The sequence below is a fragment of the Alexandromys fortis genome, unplaced genomic scaffold (genome assembly GCF_014885135.2).
Source record: "Alexandromys fortis isolate MF-2015 unplaced genomic scaffold, M_Fortis_MF-2015_v1.1 scaffold_28, whole genome shotgun sequence".
In the NCBI taxonomy this organism is placed as follows: domain Eukaryota; kingdom Metazoa; phylum Chordata; class Mammalia; order Rodentia; family Cricetidae; genus Alexandromys; species Alexandromys fortis.
The window spans coordinates 3720020-3740587 of NW_026067901.1; the positions used below are offsets into that span (position 1 = coordinate 3720020).

General features: G+C 42.0%; 1 protein-coding gene across 1 annotated transcript in view; it reads right to left on the reverse strand.

Annotated features, from left to right (window-relative positions):
- The window catches only part of Tmem117 (transmembrane protein 117), a 437541-nt gene that overhangs the window by 237293 nt on the left and 179680 nt on the right, over positions 1 to 20568 (reverse strand). The window lies entirely within an intron of this gene.

The window sequence follows — 20568 nt, forward strand, 5'->3', positions numbered from 1 at the left end:
AAAAATTTCTAAAAAAAAAAAAAAAAAAAGAAAAGAAAGGAGCAGGCTTGAGAGAAGCTCGTAGACGACACTGAAAAAAACCATGGGAGCAAAGCAAGATAAAGAAGGAAACAGGGGCTGGAGAGACAGCTCAGTTTAAAGCTGGAAAAGAAAACGAAAAGGTAAAGTGTTCACCGTGCAAGCATGAGGCCCAGAGTCTCTCCAGAACCAGCCTGATTGTACAGGGCTGGGCTTGGTGGTGCACGACTGTGGTCAACCCAGCACTGGGGAGGCAGAGGCAGGTGGATCCCCTGGACTCACGCACCAGCCAGCCTCATCTACTTCAAGAGTTCCAGAGCAGTATAAAACAGCTCAGCAACAAAAAAGGCAGATGACATCTGTGAAATGGTCCTGGAGGCTAGCATCTGGCCACCACATACATGCACACCCATATATATGATCACTCTCACACACACATATGAACACACATGTAAACACCACACAGACATGCATACACACAGAATGTGAACGGAATGGTGCATTTAAAAGCATTGAGAAATGAAAACAACACCAATTCGGGATTTTGTAGCTTGAAAATAGACACGTTACAAGAAAGTCACTTCAGAGCAAGGAAAATAAGTCAAACTAAGTTTTGCAGAATGAAAGGAAAATAATTAGAAAAGAAAGACACAGTGGAAATAATAGTATCAACCTTGGGGCTGTGTAGGGCTTAAAGAAGCTAATAAGCAAGTCACATTAGTACCTCACAAAGCAAGCAAATGCTAAGTTAAGTGCTCGGCAAATGTTTTTGAAAGAAGAAACATGTAGGGCTCACAATGTCTGTTAGAACCATGAAGAGGTGGTGAGTAGAGATGGAGCCTTGGGAAAGTGAAAGGAGATGGAGAGGAAGATGGAGCCTTGGGAAGGTGAACAGAGAAAGGGAGAGGAAGATGGAGACTTGGGAGGGGGACCAGAGACGGAGAGGAAGATGCAGAGTGGAAAGGGGGTCAGAGCTCTGATTCCCATCGCTGTTACAGAAGTGAGGAACTGCCTTAGGGCAGCACAATGCCAACACAGCTCCTAGACAGCTCCTGTGGGCAGCCTGGTGAGTCAGGTGTGAAGAGATAGCGCGTGGGCACTGGTAGCTCCAAACTCTAAATGACCACTGCTCCTCTGTCTTGCGTTGAGTTCTTCAAGGTAACAGTCTTATTCTTGTTAATGTAAACTACAAATGCTCTGGTTCTGGACTCACTGGGTCACAGTGGGTATTGCAAAAGGCACTAGATCATTGCTTTGACTAACATAAGAATTGGTGAAAGGGCAGATGCAAGTTAAATCCACGGTATTCTCTAGAGCACTGGAGAGGAAAATCAAAGAAAGGGCAAAGGAGAAGCCGAAGAAGAGATACTGCACATGCTCGGTAGGAGAAGGATCCTGTTGATTCAGCCACACAGCTTTCTCATGGATGATATATCTCTGATGGCTATCATCTAACTGCTGTATGGATTCTTTAGCAGGTATGCCAAGTTACAAGAAGCTAACCACAGAACAAGGCCATGAGGAAAGCATCTTCAAAGGGTGAAAAGAAAAATGAATAACAAGAAAAGGAAGGGTAAAAAAGCCATAGTGGAGAACGATGGGCAAAGTGAATGAAGTAAAGGCGAACAAGATTTCCATGGATGCCTCTAACAGAAAGAACACATACAAAGTGATGCATCACAATAGTCTCAGGAACAATTCCAGCTTCTCCATTAATTCAAAAGCAGAACCCACCAACTTGTGCAGTGGTTGGAAAGTAACCAGGGCACTACTGCTTCTCAGCCTCCAGAGCAAGAGTGATTAGTGTCCTCTGCCCCTGGGCTTCTGATATCATGATGTATGAGAATGTCACACTGCCTGGAAGTCACAGGAAACTTCGTGGGATTTTGTTAGGAAAAAGAGCTTATAAAACGGTCAGGACACTGTCTCTCTCCCTTATTAGACAAATAAAATGTCCTCTAGTGAAAGGCATCTTTGTGGTGTATATAAAATATATATGATGACCCAGGCATGCAAGAGACCAGAAAATGAGTAAGAGTCAATAAGCAATATGTGAGCCATTTCATAAGATCTCTTGCTCCTGGGAGACACTGGGGTTGAGAAGACAGGGCTTCAGATGAAGAAATACAGAGGGAGAGAGGAACAGAAGAGAAAAAAAAGAAAGACAGCAAAAGACAGACAGACTTGAGGAGATTGACAAAGAAAATCAGAGAAAGATAAAATCACTTTTTTTTTTACTTTTTAAAAATGAACAACAGATTTTTTTCTTACAGTATCTGATGACAGTTTCTCCTCCCCCAACTCCTCAGAAAAGAGGGGCTGCAAGATTCAAGGTTTTTGATATCTTAATTTTTTAGACAGAGAGAAAAAATGTGAGTGTGTGTGTGTGTGTGTGTGTGTGATTTATATACATGGTTGTGGAAGTAAACAGAGTTGGAGAGTTACGTAAATAAACCTCAGCTAGCCATTATGTGGGGAATGTCCTCACAGAACATATAAATTCTGTATGCATTGCTGGGCTTCTTTTCATTACTAATGGAGAATGGCCTGAGTCTATTCTCTAGGAAATAATTTTTCTTTCTTATATCTCCCCTCAGGCCCTTTCTTTTCTTGGCTGAGTAATTGTTCCTTTTTGGCTTCTTTGTTATTCTAATTTTCTAAACTTTTAATTATCTTTATTGGTTTCTGGGCATCCCCTGTAAATCTCCCTCGGCCCACTGGAGAGTAATCTAATAACAAGAGCTGCATGCATCTGCGTAGATCAGCTACACGAGCCTCGTTTCCTCTGACCGCCACCATCTCCCTTCATGGAGAATAGAGACAAGACCCTGATCTGATCAATGAGGAAAAGCACAGAGACTGGATATGCAGAGAAAGCTAGGTGCATGGGTAGGAACTCGAGTTCAGAGGCCGTTTATGTAGCGTAGGCAGGGAGAGCAGAAGGATTGGGGGGGCAGAAAGTGAGAGCCACGCTTGGGGCTGCTTGTGTGCCATGGAAATCGCCTTTTATCTACTGGGCACCGAAAAAGTTAAGGCAATCTAGGACAGAACCAGGTTAAACAGAGGCCATTCTATTCACAAATTGAGTATGATCTGTAGCAGGTCGTGCCTCCAACCTGGAGTGGTTACAGGACACAAAAGTAGTCCATGTTTCCTGCTGTAAGCTCCAGTGTCATTTTTAAGTACCTAGTTCTGTGTCCGGTCTAAAGAGGATGAATGTATAAAATTAAACTTTGCCACAGTCTTGGGCATTCTTCTGTGCTTGATCCCTTGTTCATAAAGAATCATTCAAACCTTAATACAATGGTAAGCACCTTGGAAACATCTTTACATCCCCTTTGCTGTCACTCCACAGTCCGTAGCAGCTCCTTGCTAGTACCATTTCAGGCTATTGTTCATAGTGTCCCTGCTACCCCAAGGCTTGCTCAGCTTTCATTTGCTAGGACTTCTAGGTGCATTTTAGCCTCCCCACTAACACCTCATTTGTCTCAGTGAATGCAATGTGTTCTTCCATAATATAGATGGGAAATGAATTTCATTTCTCGCTCATTCCCCTTTTACCAATAGCATTGGACACTGAAGTTCTAGCATCTAGATTTTGAAATTAAGTCTTACCAAGTTAGATGCCAAGACTCTCCTTAACTCATCTGCCCTTAAAGAACTTCATGTCTCAAGGGTTAGCTATACCAGGAGCTCCATATTCTACTCCAAAAGGGCGCTGTGCTGCCAAACCAAGGGTTTGATAAGAACAGCTTTACCATTCTAGATATCCTACTGTATTGCCATAACTTTATAAATTCCTTGAGCAACTATGTTCTCAAATATCGTCATCACCTTAAGAAAACATGCTTATACTATGAGCTTTGCTGCCATGTCCACCATGCCGTTATGTGGATAGTGTGAGAGTTTAGATATGGTTTTCTTCTAGGAGTCATGGCTGTGGGTCTGGGCCTCCATGGAGGGATATGGAGAGCTGAAGGAGCATCCAGGAAGTGAAGCCCAGAGCCCAATAGCTAGTTACAGAGACAAAACAGTAGCCCTGGGATAGGTTAAGGTAGATCACAAGGGTCTGGCCTACGTTGCCAAAAGACGACTGTTATAAAAAATGACCCAGGTCCTTTCCCAGTCTCTGGTTTCCCGTCTTACCATGTAAGATCCCCCCTCATCTGTGCTCACCCCATGCTGCCATCTGACACATTTGACACAGCCTGAGATGAGCACAGGTTAGCGCTGTGCTCATGAATCTACAAGTCTGTGAGCAAAAATAAATTCCTTTTCTATTACAAATTATTCAGCGCGGGGTTTTGTAATGTGGATGGACTAAGGTAGCTTTTTCTAGCATTACCAGTACTGGTTTCTTTATCCGCATTCCCTACAGGGTAGATCTCGGGGACAGAGAAGTAAAACTGAGATCTGCACAACGGGGTGGTAAAAATAGACCGTCCTCGCAAGCCAGTCGTCTATTTAAGTAATGTGTGCTGCGGGGTTTTTAAAAAATAAGGAGAAAAATGCTGATACCAAGGAAAGACAGAATTTTTTGTGAAGGGATAATTAATTGCTGCTTGCTCTACTTAAGATCTTTCTAAAAAAGAAGCGATACTTTCAAGGTGTCTTTTTTAAATAGATAGATAGATAGATAGATAGATAGATAGATAGATAGATAGATAGACAGATAGATAGATAGACAGAGATAGACAAACAGATAGACAGATTGACAGACAGACAGATGAAAGACTACAGTGGGCTTTGCCAATTATCAAATAATATCAGACTTCTCAACAGATTCACAAGACCCAGATAATATCAGAAGCAAATTAACACACCATGAGACTGAACATCCCCTAACTGTTGAAGGGCATTTCATAGGATTGTGTGCTCCCGGGTCTATGCCAGCCACACCTGAGGGAGGAGGTGCCTACAGTGAGATCGGATGTTAATACAGGGGATCACCCCGAGGAAGCAAAAAGAGCTTCCTCCTCCTCTGCTGTAAGAGTAGCCTCTCTGAGATACACAGCTATTATCGTTAGGAGGGGAGAGGGGGGCCTGTCCTTCCCGTACATTGTAAGAACAAGAAGAGCCGAGAGAAACAGTGGATGCCACAAACCCAGCCGGCCAGTTCTCAAGAGACTCGGAGGAACAACACAGTACAGGATCTGGCACCCAGCCTTCAGGACTCAAACCCTGACTTTGGCAGTAGTCTGAGAGTAGACCATCATTTAGGGATGAATTCATGGTAGAAAACAGAAGGTACACTGCTGAGTCACACTCAGCAGAGAAATATAAACATCACAAGCACCGAGTCCCTCTCATTGGATTGACTGAAGTATTCTGTCCCAATAAGTAAACACATCTGGGGATCCAAACTATCAAATTATAATCAGAAACCAGCCTGTATAACACAGACTCAGGGAAAAAAAACATTGAATAGATGATTCAATTCTTAAATGATCACCAAAACACAGCCGCTGCTTCCACCTTTAAGACAACCATGTTCTGGGCCATGGAGACTGGTACCCCTGCCACCTCTCTCCATTTGTGTTCAGTCACATCTGTAAGCATAATGCCCCTGACAGGAAAGGATGCTGCCAGTCTCACCGGCTCTCAGTCAGTGTGTGGCACCTTAGAGACATTCTAAACCTGCTTCTGAGCTGGGAGAATGCAGCTCATCTTTTTTCTATGATGGCAAAGCTGGCCAATGCAATTCTATTTTTAAATGTGTTCATGTTCAACCTGGTATATTCAACTATAGAACCTGCTGACCCTGGAGCCACTCTACACAAAACCTGATTTTACCCTATGCTCTAACTTATAGGTGAAACTGCTCCTTCAGAACACTCATCCTGTATGTTCCCTGTTTCCAAATTCACTGGAAGTGCACATTCGTACTGACCCAAGCGCCAGCAGTGCACACGCCGTCCTAGTCCAAATCATTTTATTCCCAGTCTGGGCACTGGTATGAATCTGGGAGTTTTCATGTGGTTCTAAAAATTAATTACTAACCTGAATTAGGGGCAACTTTGAATTACTGGCCATTCTCCTCCTCCCTGGTTCTTTTCCTCATCAATTTTCCTTTTTGAGACGAGCCATCACTTTCCTTTCCATTCTGTTCTGGCATACGCTCACAACCCAGCCTCCATTCCATACAACTTCAGAAAAACATGTCTCCCAGTTTCCAATTTCTGCTCTAGAGGATGAATCAAGTTTGAATTTTTAAATTTTTGTTTTATTTTAATTGAACATTACTTACAGGGTATTGTCATAATCCAAGACATGTATATAGTTATGTAATGATAAAATAACGGTTGTTATCATTTTCATTTCCTCAAACTTTTGTTTCAACTTTCAACCAACATGTAATAATCATATATAAGGGAAACCGTAGTATATTAATACAAATATATAATCAGACATATTTATATGGTTTACAAGTACATAACGTTTCCTGATTAAATCAGAGCAATAAGCATATACAGTTTCTTATCATTATGACAGGATTTTATTCTAGCTTGTTTCTTTCAATTATTTTTAAGTAAGTAACTGTAACACCCACTGTGTCGTAGGAATTACTGTTTCTTTTGAACAAATGCCTGTCTCCCATGTATAAACCCTACTCAATATGAACTTCATGCAAGCTGAATTCTCAATCCTATTTATGAAGAGTTTACTTCTATCTCAATTTCTTTCTAATTTGCTTTATTTGTTAATTAATAATGGATGAGGTTTGGGAAATATTGAATAACTATAGGATGAATTTTTAAAATATTGGCAGAATTCCTATTAGAGCTTCCTAATAGGAATGGGAAGAGTGGTATATATGGGACATGAAAGAGAAGATTAAAGTGAATTTTTCTATTGATTGATTATGCTCTTTTTTCAGCCATCTTGGCTCGATCCTCACATTAGAAATGTCAAAGACAATTTTTGTCATGCTCTTCCTTAAGGCATCTGTTTCGTCATCCCTTCTGGGGCATTCTGTATAAAGAATCGGAAAATCAGGCAAAATAAAAATTTAGCTATCATCACTACTAAGAAATGCAGGATCCCAGGTACAATGTCAAAACATTTCCCAAGGACCAAATTTTAACCTCCAACTCATTCCAGTCACTTCTGTCCAATTACCAAATGCACGCCACTGTCACCAAGGAGCACATTTTTAAAGTTTGACATTGACGTGCTTCACGCCGAGATCAGAACTGGGCAGACGCCCACGACTCACTGTGATTTATATTCTGTCACTCGAGCTAATGCATAGCGAATGCTTCAAAGTCCTCTTCCCTTTCCTCGGTCCTTTAAATGGAATCAGGCATAGGCACAATATTAATTTTAAAGTTAACTTACTCTAATTGAATGGCAATGTTTTATTATAGCCGTGTATCAAACAAGAGCCGTCATATATCATGAGTGACACTGGTAATGTAGGTCCCTCCATGCTCTGCTTTTTCATTTTGCTTCCATTTTCATTCAGAAGCATCTTAAGCGCTGCAGTTAGTAGATTAATATATGGTTAGTAAGTTACCATGAACTGAATCACCCCTATACTGCCCCCAATGTCCCTACACCATGGAAAATGATAAGCAAACCCATCCATGCCTCTTTTGAGGAGTTTTATACTATAGAAACCCATAGTTAAATGAATTTCAAGTGGTTCTCTAACATGTATGCCACAAGTGTCCTGCCTCGTTCCTTGCAAAGCTGTCTCTTAGCAGCACCCAGGAAGAAACGACATCACTTAAAATATGTGGGATGATATTCAGTGAAAAAGGCGATGCTTGGTGGTTTGGCTGATTTATGATTTCATCGAAGAGAAACCTCCTGAGACTGTATTGAGGAATTAAATATTAATTTCTGTGTCTGGATTTTTAGCACAGTAAGCATAGTTAGTCTAAAACAGAGCTGTGTTTTTGCTAACATCTTCCTCGTGCTTGAGAGAGATCCTAGATAGCACGTTCATGTCTGTGTGTGTTGTGAGAACTTAGCTTTTTAAAATAATGCACAGAATACCTGAAAGCACTTCATTAAGGTAAAAACAATACACAGTGATAATGATGATGTGATGGACTGGGAATGAGGAAAGGGGCGGAAACCAAGAACAGCGACGTCTTTGACTTTACAATGTGAGAAAGTGAGTATGTAATTTTATTAGAACAACATGAGAAATTCTGGTGCCACGTGGAAGACCAAAAGCAGTACGGTGTAGGTCGGCCACGTTTCTAAGCTGGGCCAGTGTCCTTATCAATGCAGAAGCTCACCTGGCCATTTCCCTCTCTCTAAAGCACGTCCTTGCCCTCTTTCCAGTCCCATCTCAGCTTAATTTCTAGTTATTCTTCTGGCTACAACTTAAAAGTTCAAGGAAAATCTCTATCCTAAACCCTCTCCCAAATCATGCCAGGTCAATTCCTCTCAGCAGAGTTCTGAGATTGTTACTCCTCCTCCCCGAAGAGCAAAGGGGTAATTTGGTTGTACTCCATGACCTACATGCAGAGGGTTGGCTCTGTCTTGATGGTCCACTCTGGCACAAAAGTGGAGCTCAATAGCTATTAAAGGAAGAATGAAAACGTAGTACTCAATCTCCAGCCTCTATACGGGGACTACAGAAGCTTTTCCATCAGCTTGAGCTATCTCTGTAAATAGGTTGTCTAGTTGTTTACCAGGTGGCTGCTTGTGATCGATTTCAGTATTTTTGATTTTGTGCGCTGGCTTCAACAGCAGCGATTCCATTGGTGGTGTCACTCCTGTGTGTGAAACAGGAAATGGCTCTGCTTTGATGCCTTTGAATGTTGCTTTATGAGCTGCACGGACATGGAGGTAATGCTGTCTACAAGAGCCAGCACTGATGCGCTGCTAGGAGATCTGTGTCAGGCTGACATCGCTCCGCAGAGTCCTGTTGGCATTTGGGTCACCATGCAGAGCTCATCTTCGCTTGACTTTACGTTTGATAGGAAGACTTTGTCAGGGTACAGGAGAATAAATTCCTCTTCAAAATTAAGCATTTCATCCCACATAATAACAAGAGAATGACTTTGTGTGTGTGTGTGTGTGTGTATCATTCTGTTATTTTGCTATAAATAGAAATACATGTATCAGACTCTTCACTGTGATCAATGTGATTGATTCATCGCTATGGTGTAACATTGTTCAAACCTCAAGGAGGCATCCAAACTGAAGATCTTCCCGAGCTGCCTGGGAGAGCTTCCATTAGTCCTACAGATCTCTCAGAATGTAATTAATCTTCTCCAGCACCATCTGTGTCATGGAAGATGTGAGTGTAGTATATGCAATGGACACAGCTAACACTCCAATCGATAAAAAACTGATCACTAGACTAGACTTATCAGATTTCCCCCCAGGATGACAGAAAATAAACTAGAAACATGCGGTTTTCAATTGTTTTTATTTTTATAGTCTCTCCTGAATAAACATGACATGTAGTAGTGTTGCCCTTCCCAGAGCCTTGAACCATCTAGAGAATGCAGAGCTGATTGTGTTCTGGCCTCTATTGTGCCAGATGACTTTGCAATGTTGAGGAGAGAAACAGCTCCATCTCTGACCTCAATATCAATCAGTAGACAGTGTCAAACCTGACATTTTATTGTCCCTTCTTAGTGGCATGCTGTAAATAGAAACATTATTGTTATAAATTGTTCTTTGAGATTTGACACTGAACAAATTACACAATGTACTCTGTTTTATTAAATGGTAAAACCCAGCAGGCTTTCTATTAGGGGGCCAATGAGTGGTACTTTGTTCTCCTAAGAAATTGAGGTCTGTGTGAGCAGGCTAAACTAAAGGGGCTCATCATAAGCATTCTGCCAGCAAATAAGTCAGAAGATCTTTTTTCCTAGGATACACTTGAAAGCATAAATCCTGTTCTGTTTTAATATATAGCTTACAATAGGGCAGTAAGCACCGTATCTCAGCTTGACCCAAGGCATGCCCTCAGCTAAAATAAGTAATGTAAGCACTGAAACAAGCTTTAACACACAAACAAACAGGCAGTAGATAGGGAGCCACACCAGTATTTGGGGTTTGTTTTCTGGGGTTTTTATTGGGGGAGAGGTCTTCCTAAGATATTTAAGTCAATTACAGATACCTATGAATCTAAACCCATGCTGTTTGATATACTGAAATTGAGGTACACAATATAAACATAATAATATAAATTATTACAGGGCTGGAGACACGGCTAAGTGGCTAAGAATATTTGTTGCTCTTGCAGAGGACTCCCAGCACTGTTAGTGGTCAGTGCACAACCACCTGCAAATCCAGCTGTAGGGGACCAGATGCTCTAACCTTGGCAGGTCCCTACCACTATATACATATATATGTCTGTGTGTGTGTGTGTGTATGTGTGTGTATCCCCACAGAGACCCATACACATAACTTAATAATTATAAATCTTTTAGAAATTACACACTATTTAAATTCACATAATTTTATTTGAACGCTGCTGCTTTTGTTCTAAAACAGTGAAACTGAGTCCGTCCAACAGGGACCAACATCCATCCAAACCTGTAATGCTTACTGTTTCTACAGACAACGGGGTTTGCCAGCTGCACTGTCAAAAGCTACAGCAGTAAAAGATTATTAGACAATGGCTTGGTAAAAAAGAAACCATGAATCTGAATGAGAGCAAGGAAAGCTATACGGTAGGTTTCAGTGGGGGAGGAGAAAAATGTAATCACACTATAATCTCAAAAAGAAAAAACAAAAAAAAACCTTTTTTAAAAGAGAGAGAGAGAGATTGAGAAAATGGGTGGGAATCAGTGAGGAAGGGGATGAGGGATGATAATCTAAGCAGAAAACATGAACCTAAAAATCAGAATGGGAAAGGAAGCATGGAGGGGGCAATACTTAGCCAATCTGACTGAAGCTGCTGGGTCACAGTTGGAAATCAGGCAGAAAAGATGGTATGAATGAGGTACAAAGCACCTAAAGGCTGGTACACGCTGCTCTCTCTCTCTCTCTCTCTCTCTCTTTTTCTCTCTCTCCCCTCTCTCTCTCACCCACCCATGCATACAGTCTCTGAATAAAGGAAGTCTGGGACAAAGCCCAGTTCTGCATTCTTGGTGACTATTGTGGCTTCCTCCCCTGAGGCTGCTAGCTGCCCAAGTACCTGCCTAAGCACTCAGCTTTTGACCATTATTGGGCACAAACCGACCTTGTGGTGGACACATCATCACCCCTCACCTACAGTCTATAAATCTTTCCTACCCTGGATCCGGTGCATGACTTCTCCGGCTTCAATCTCTGGAACCCAAGAACCCACTGTGGAGTTGCTTTGCTCATATACCTGTTGCTATACTTTTTCAGTTCTGTTTGATCTGACTTTACAGCATCGGCAGAGAAACCTATTGGGGGGCAGAAACACTAGTTCACACCTTTAATCCCAGTACTCTCTAAGTAGAGGCAAGGGGATCTCTCTGAGTTTGAGGTTAGCCTGGCCTATATAAACTGAGGGATTTTTTTTTTTATCTCAAAAGAAATGGGACTTTCTCTTCTTAGTCAACATCAGAGACCTTTGTGACAGAGGTCTGTTTTGCCTCTAGTAGATAGGCCCGACAACAGAAATACAGTTTAGAAAAGCATTGCCATTTTATTTCAATAAAAGTTATTTGATTTCATCAAATGAGATCAACCACAGTAAGGAAAGATCACCCCAGCGCTTTCTGTATCTATAAATCCACCCCTTCTTTTTCATTCATGTCAAAGCACATTTAGCACTGTTATTTATAGTTCCTTACCCACCACGTTCATAGTCCCTCACACCTGTGATCTGTTTAATACTTGAAGAATCAAAGCCTGGAGCAGCAGCGTGGAAAAGCTGACTTGAGCCTGGCTAGTTTGATTGGCAGCTCACAGAAGCTGTCATTTCCATTTGCCCAAAGGTTAGATAGAAGTGGAGAACAGAACAAAAAGTAAAGCCCTCCACCTAGATACCCACGAGGGCCAGCTTCGAGGCAAGGGGTTTTGATATTGTCTCTCCTGGCAGTGATTTCAGTCTAGCTACAGCCAGCAAGCCTGGCGGGCGGGGCACAAGTGGCTGTTAGCACTCCCTACCTGCTAAGCCTCCCAGGAGTCCAGAGCAAATCTAGAATTACTGGTTCAGATTAGGCACACTTATCCTAAGACTATGGGTTACCTGCAGCAGGATTTACAAATCCCAAGGGACTACTGGAAATTCAGGGACTTCATTGTGATTTAAATCAACCTCAAAAGCCAGAGGCTGAAGAGAACCAGATCTAGCTGGGCCCGGCTAGCTCTGTGGAGAAAATTTTCAGGTTGACCAGTAGGGAGGGAAATAAGTCACGGAGAAATCACCAACTCTGAAATGAGAGTTGGTATCACTTCCCCTGTTAGTGGAGCCCTCCGCCCTTCCCCATCCTCCAGAACCAATCATGGCATCTCCTTCAGGGTAGGTAATGCTGCTGTCATAACCTGGGAGTGGTCCTGATGCGTGCCACCTTCAAGCCACTCTGCAGCTGCTCCCCTCCCTCAAACAGTAGCATCTACCTGTGCAACAGCAAACAAGTTTTATAACAAAACGAAGATGTGACTTGACTTTCCATCCTACGAGCACACCGTGCACCCTAAACCCTGGCTCAGAACTGAGTACTGTGCCTACATTTGTGGCTCACAGAATCTTCTAGAGCAAATCGCAGTCCTCACCAGTTTTTAAGAATAAAAAAGTTCCAACACCAAATATTGGGAGAGAGGATTAATGCTGTATAATAGTAGAGCTCTTTAAATGTGCTTTAAGCAAATAAAACCCTTGTGTTTGTTCCTCTGGTAATTATACACCTACACTATAGCAACAGAAATATGCTTGAATATTCTATATAATTTACAAACGACGAGAGAGAAGAGCGTTGCAGGCTTGGTTATGTTAACTATGGTACTCATTTCTTGTGCCAAAAACACTAATTAGTAAACTAAAGGATGTTTTATAATATGTTAGGATCTATTGATTTAACTTCTTATTAAACATTTTATTTTGTAAACTTAGTAAGATGACTAGTCTTAATTTGGAACTAACTGTTCTAGTCCTGTGTCACAGACAAAAATAATTAGTACTGGGCTCAATGACAGTGTGTGTAGACACATCCCCTGTCCCTGGCTTCACCCGCAGCTTCCCTTAGAGCAAGTCAGCTTCAGCTCAAAACAAGTCATGGAAAATTCTAGCTCTCAAGAATTCATTTAAGTTTTAAGTGCCATTCTGAGTAGAGGAGCATAGTCCAATCAGTCGCCGGCCTCTCTGCCCCACCTTGGCTGAGAATCACCCCCTTGCCCGGTGTGTCCTCTCTGTGTACCTTACTCAGCCTTGGCTATTGAGAAAGAGAAAGAGACTGCATCTCACAAACTTTATTACAGAACACCATTATTACAATTTTCCAATTATTTAGCTGTTGTTAATTTCTTACTCTTCCTAGCTTACAAATTCAGCTTTGTAATAGTAATGGAACTAAGCATTAAATTTGGGGTTTGGCACCACCTGAGTCTACAGGGATCTCCCGGTAGACGCTAGACCCAAACAAGCAGACTCCCACGTAATATAAAAAAGAAAACGCCATGAAAGTTTTGTGGCTCGTTCTGCAATGGATACTTTTTGTGAATTATAAATGCCATTCTGATTTAATCCACATTAGATTTAAAAGAACATTTCCAAGAAACAAGACTCAGAATTAACTCTGGTTGTCGTAATATAACTTCTGTCTGCCTCATCTACTATCCTCATGACCTTATTAAAAGAGGAAATTATTCTTTAAAAAACTGAGAGCAATCGTTTTTGGCTTTGATAGTGAAATAAAAAAATCTCAAATATACAGCACAGTGGTATATAAATGACCCTCAGCCAATGGAATATCTGGTCTCTTCAGAGAGGTTTTGTTTAGGATCGAAGCCAGGAGCAGGGACAGCCAAGCTTGTCTGGGTTGGGTGCAACTAGGAATGGAGTTTAAGGCAGCAAACAACCCAGTTCTCAGGTGGAAAACAGGGTTAAAGCCGATGAAGTCAGAATGCAAGAGTTGGAAACAACACCCAGGCACCAGAGCCAAAGCACGTTAGTGTCCTGCAGAAACAGAAAGGACAAGCACCAAACACCCTTGGCCTCAAGGCTCACTCCACTCTGCTCCTAGTCATCCTCGGGAGAGAGCGATTTCCTCTCAATGCCACTCTGATCTCTACCCCTCCCTCCCGCTTTAGCTGCCTCTCATCTTCTGCCCTCCCACAAAAGTTACACCTTTAAGAGAAGCTCGGTTTTCTTTCCAGTCCTTCTCTTTCCTAGAAGAGTCGCCTGCAAAAATAAATAAGTAAATAAAAGGGGAACCAAAGTAATACATTTTACATGTTTTAGACATTTAATTATAATAAATAAAAATGATGAAGTATGATGATCAAGACCAGTTTTCTCTTCCAAGAAAAAGTGATGTCACAGAATTTCAAAGTCAGAAGGATTTGATACCTTCAGCAAGTCCCTTTCAGAAGGGCAGCGAAGGCGACCATGCCATTTCCCCTGAACATGTGTCTTCCCTGATTTCTCTGTTTCTGTTAATGGCCTCTTAAAGCATGGTAAATAAAAATCCAGAGACAGATATTGGGGTTTAATCTGAAGGTCAGAAAAGCAAAACAGTCAGCCACTGGCTGTCACCTCTACCTCAGTCCAAACTGGCAATCCTGCCCCCAGGAATCCTCATAGTGAGACTGTGAGTGAGACCATCTCCTCCCATTTTATATTCCTCTGTAGTACTGGGATTAAAGGCATGCATCACTACCTCCTGATTTCTATGGTAAATTATTGTGGCTACTGGGATTAAAGGTATGTGTCACCATTGCCTGGTCTGTAAGGCTGAGAAGGGTGACTGTTTTACTCTCTGTGATCTTCAGGCAAGATAATTTATTAAAATACAAATGAACTATCACTAAAGAGCTAAGTCAATGCTTTAACTCTATCTTCAAAGACCTTGAGAGAACAATAATCAACTTTATATGGAAAAACAAAAAACCCAGGATAGCCAAAACAATCTTATACAATAAAGGTACTTCCAGAGGCATTACCATCCCTGACATCAAACTCTATTACAGAACTACAGAAATGAAAACAGCTTGGTATTGGCATAAAAACAAAGACGTTGACCAATGGAATCGAATTGAAGACCCAGATATTAACCCACAAACCTATGAACACCTGATTTTCAACAAAGGAGCTAAAATTATACAATGGAAGAAAGAAATCATCTTCAACAAATGGTGCTGGCATAACTGAATGTCAACCTGTAGAAGAATGAAAATAAATCCATATCTATCACCATGCACAAAAATCAAGTCCAAATGGATTAAAAACCTCAATATCAATCTGAACACACTGAACCTGATAGAAGAGAAAGTGGGAAGTAGAGTGCAACACATGGGCACAGGAGACCACCTCCTATGTATAACCCCAGCAGCACAGACAATAAGAGCAACATTGAATAAATAGGACCTCCTGAAATGGAGAAGCTTCTGTAAAGCAAAGGACACTGTCATTAAGACAAAAAGGCATCCTACTGAATGGGAGAAGATCTTCACCAACTCCACATCAGACAAAGGTCTCGTCTCCAAAATATATAAGGAACTCAAGAAACTAGACTTTAAAATTCTAATTAACCCAATTAAAAAATGGGGTACTGAACTGAATAGAGAATTTTCAACAGAAGAAATTCAAATGGCCAAAAGACACTTAAAGTCATGTTCAACTTCCTTAGCAATCAGGGAAATGCAAATTAAAACAACTTTGAGATACCATCTTATACCTGTCAGAATGGCTAAAATCAAAAACACCAATGATAGCCAATGCTGGAGAGGATGTGGAGTAAGGGGAACACTTATCCATTGCTGGTGGGAATGCAAACTTGTGCAACCACTTTGGAAAGCAGTGTGGCGGTTTCTCAGGAAATTGGGAATCAACCTACCTCAGGATCCAGCAATACCACTTTTGAGAATATACCCAAGAGATGCCCAATCATACTACAAAAGCATTTGCTCAACTATGTTCATAGCAGCATTATTTTTAATAGCCAGAACCTGGAAACAACCTAGATGTCCCTCAATGGAAGAATGGATAAAGAAAGTGTGGAATATATATGCATTAGAGTACTACTCAGCAGTAAAAAACAAGGACTTCTTGAAGTTTGCAGGCAAATGGATGGAAATAGAAAACACTATCCTGAGTGAGGTAACCCAGACCCAAAAAGATGAATATGGTATGTACTCACTCATTAGTGGACTCTAGCCATAAACCAAGGACATTAAGCCTATAGTTTGCAAGCCTAGAGAAGCCAAATAACAAGGTGAACCCAAAGAAAAACATATACAGGTCCTCCTCGAAATTGGAAGCAAACAAGATTGCCTGGCAAAAGTTGGGAGCATGGAGGTAGGGGTAGGAGTGGGGGTGACATTGGGGGAAGGGGAGAAGGGGAGAAGGAAGTGAGAAGGGAAAGACTGGTGAGAGCTTGAGGGAGTAGGAGGGTGGAGATGGAGGAAGGACGGATATAGGAGCAGGGAAGAAGATATCTACATTAAAGGAGCCATTTCAGGGTTGGCAAGAAACTTGGCTCTAGAGGGCATCCCAGGTGTCCATGGGGATGTCCCCAGCTAGGTCCTTGGACAGCAGAGGAGAGGGTGCCTGAATTGTCCTTGCCCCACTATCACACTGAGGATTATCTCGAATATCACCATAGAATCTTCATCCGGCGATGGATGGAGATAGAGACTGAGACCCTCATCAACGGACTGAGCTCCCAAGGTCCAGTTGAAGGGCAGAAGGAGGGAGAAGAACAAGGAAGTCAGGACTGCGAGGGGTTGGTCCACCAACTGAGACAGTGTGCCTGTTCTAATGGGAGCTCACCAAATCCAGCTGGACCAGGACTGAATGAGCATGTGATCAAACAGGACTCTCTGTGGCTGACAATGGGGTTGACTGAGAAGCCATTGATAATGGCACTGGGACTTGTTTTTCCAGCATGTTCTGGCTTTTTGGGACCCTAGTCTATATGGATGCACAACTTCCTAAGCCTGGATGTAGGGGGGAGGGCCTTGGACTTCCCACAGGGCAGGGAAGGGGAGGGAGGAGGGGAGGAAGGGTAAATTTTTGAATGAAAAAATAAAAAAAATTATTTTCATATATGAAGGCATACACATCCTCCTCACATTGGTCCTGCCTCTAACTCCAAACCCTGCGACTGCATGTGGGGCACTAAATTGCGCAGATGTGACATTAGTTATAGAATTTGGGGTTACCCTCTCTCCATTTACAAGACTTCCAGTAAAATAAGAACACTGTGTGACAAGATTAAAGATTTATTTGTTGACTCCCTTAGAAGTTCTGTACACTGAACTTAATCCAGTCTCAGAAAAGCCCCGAGGGAGTCATTAACTTCAAAATTAATTATAATCCATAAGTATGGGAACCTTGGAATCCAAGAGTCTGGAAGAAAGCCATCCTATAACAGAAATCTGAGATTTATATTCTAAGGCAAACTAATCATCGATTCTCTGCAAATCAATTTCTTTATGTATAAATGGATGATCACGGATCACAGAAGCTTCTGACTGCCGGTGTGAATAATCTTAGGGATCTGGGTATATTTTTAATACTGTATAACATAGAGCGGGCAGGAGAAGTGAATTGGGACATAAAAAGCTAGAACACCATGCACATAATTAGGATTCCATCTAGCTGAGATAAATCAGGCACAAGTGTGGTTTGTGATTCCACAAACATTGTTTTTAAAAAGTATGCCAATTGATTACCTCAGGGACAGAACAAAAATTTCTAAATTTAAAATAGTCCTCAACATTACACATTAAACAAGAAGAAAAAATACATGACTAAAATGGGTTTTCCTCCTCCTCTCTCTTTTCCTTCTTCTCCTGTAACCCAGGGTGGCCTGCAATTTACTAGGCAGTAGAAATAGCCTTGAACTTCTAATACTCCTTCCTCTGCCTTTTAAATGGGAGGATTACAGGTGTGGGCCTTTACGCCCGGTTCCCACAGTGATAAGGATCAAACACAGGACTTCATTCATTCTAAGCAAGAATTCTACCAACTAAATAACATTCCCAGGCCTGGATTATTCTTTAAGAATCAATATTTTTTAGCTTTGTACATCAACTTACTTATCAACTAACTCCAAACTATGAGACCTAGTATATACCATGCAGACACCAAAGGACATGATTCTGATTCTATCCAGCCTGTTAAAATCCATGTCCCTGAGGAATAATAACAACACTAAGTCTAATCTAATTGCGGATCCATTTACATTTTCATCTTGCAAGTATATATCAAAATTAGTAATTAAAAATATAAATTTAACAAGGTGATCCACATCATCCATCCCAGTAAAGACACATCTCTACCCATGAGATGAAAATAGAACGGCATAGTTCTGACATGATTTCATGGGTTCTCAAAGGGTACTGATGCAGAACTACCAAACCTCAAAAGCCTCATCCAAACTCATTCTCAATAGCAGCTTTCTGAGTACACAGAATGTTGTAGCTTTACCTCTTCACTCTGTTTCTTACAGGCTGCATTTCCAGGATCTGCCTTACTCACAGTCATTCCTCCTTATCCGTGGAGGATACTTTCCAGATCCCTAATCAGATACCAGCTGAGTATAGTCCCGAGCTTGACAGACAGTGCTCTGGCATCTCCATCCTACAGCATCACCACATGATGCCAGAGCTCATCTGTTCTTCCACACTGGGGCCTGGTGCCTCCCTCCTATCGCTACTCTACTCCTACCACCAGCGAGTCAATCAAGTGTTCCTGGAACACAGTCACTGTAAGATCGTGACAGGTGAACAATAGCAGGGACAGTTATTAGTATATACAGCATGGATACACTGGACAAGGGATGACTGGTGTTCCTAGCAAGCTGGGAGACAGGGGATGCTATTTTGTCAGGATCCCCAGAGTAATGCACAACTTGAAATTTGGGAGCTGTTTTTTTTCGGGGATTTTCCGCTTCTCTTCAGAGTGTGAATAGTAACAGTTGGTTAAAACTCGGAAAGGGGGAAACAGAGCCGAGAGAAGACTACAGCACTGTAAGGCAAGCACCAAAGTGCCTTCCCTAGGGCTGCTCCAATATGTCCCCCACTCTTAAGTGGTCCTCAGAACCCATCCTTGTAATTCTTTTTTTTAATTTTTTTTATTATTATTGAAAATTTCTGCCTCCTCCCCGCCTCCGCCTCCCATTTCCCTCCCCCAACCCCAATCCCCTCCCACTCACTCAACAGCCCAAAGAGCAGTCAGGGTTCCCTGCCCTGTGGGAAGTCCAAGGACCTCCAACCTCCATCCAGATCTAGAAAGGTGAGCAACCAAACAGCCTAGGCTCCCACAAAGCCAGTACATGCAGTAGGATCAAACCCAGTGCCATTGTTCTTGGCTTCTCAGCAGTCCTCATTGTCAGCCATGTTCAGAGTCCGGTTTTCTTTTAGCCACCGGTAAGGCTGCACTCCCGGGTTCCAAAGCAGGAGCACGTAGGGGATCCTTGATAACAGGGCCCACGTGACCCACGTGTGCGCATGCGTGGTTACCTCCACCCACGACTCAACAAACCCCTTGTGTGCGCATGGTGGGTCACCCACCATCTGCATCATCAGCATCTGATGTGCCGTGCTCATGCAAAGCCCCTATACGCAGGTGCAAGGTGTAGAGTTGCCCATCATCAGCGTCTGACATAGGCTCGTCTTTCCCCTCGTGCGAATGTGCTAGGAAGCCTTTAAAAGCTGGATGCACCATCTTTACTCTCTCTCTTTCCACACCGTTTCCTCGGCCCCGTGAGCACAATCTCTTTTAATCTAGTTCCAGGACAGGAAACAAAAAGCTACGGAGAAACCCTGTCTCGTAAATTCAAAAATAAAATAAAATAAAATAAACTCCTAAGTAGGTTCGTTTGTGTCTTGTGTCTTCTTCTCATTCCCGCCGGACATATTTAATCCTCAACTGCACGTGACCAGCCATGGGCTGCACCAGCCACACATACAGAGTCACCGTCCATGGTCCAGGCACATAACGAGCTGCAGAGATCACTTTCCCGAGTGTGAAAAGGCCATGCCATTTGTGTAGCATGACGTCTATCCTCAGATGACACATTCAATTTAAATTATTTGATAAGATTTGGTCAGCTCTGATAAGAAATCAGACAATTCTGTGAAGTCTTAAACATTTCAGAATAGTTGGCATATCTCTCTGCTCTGAGGCCACAATCCTGAAGACATTAGTTGAAGAGCTGTGAACAGCTTCAAATGTATTCTATACCAGTGATGTTCAACTTCTCAAAAAAATTATAGATGATTGTGTCTCTCATTTATCTCTTAGTTTTTTATCACCAGTACAGAGGCTATGATTATTTAATTCCTGTAATTTTCCTTTCTGAATTCTATCTCTTGCTTCTCATATTCTTTTGAGTTACCTGCTATTGAGAATGTCAAAGAAATACCAGGGATTTATTATCTGTGCAAGATAATTACAATAACATATCCCAGTATCAGAGAATTCTTAGAGCTTGT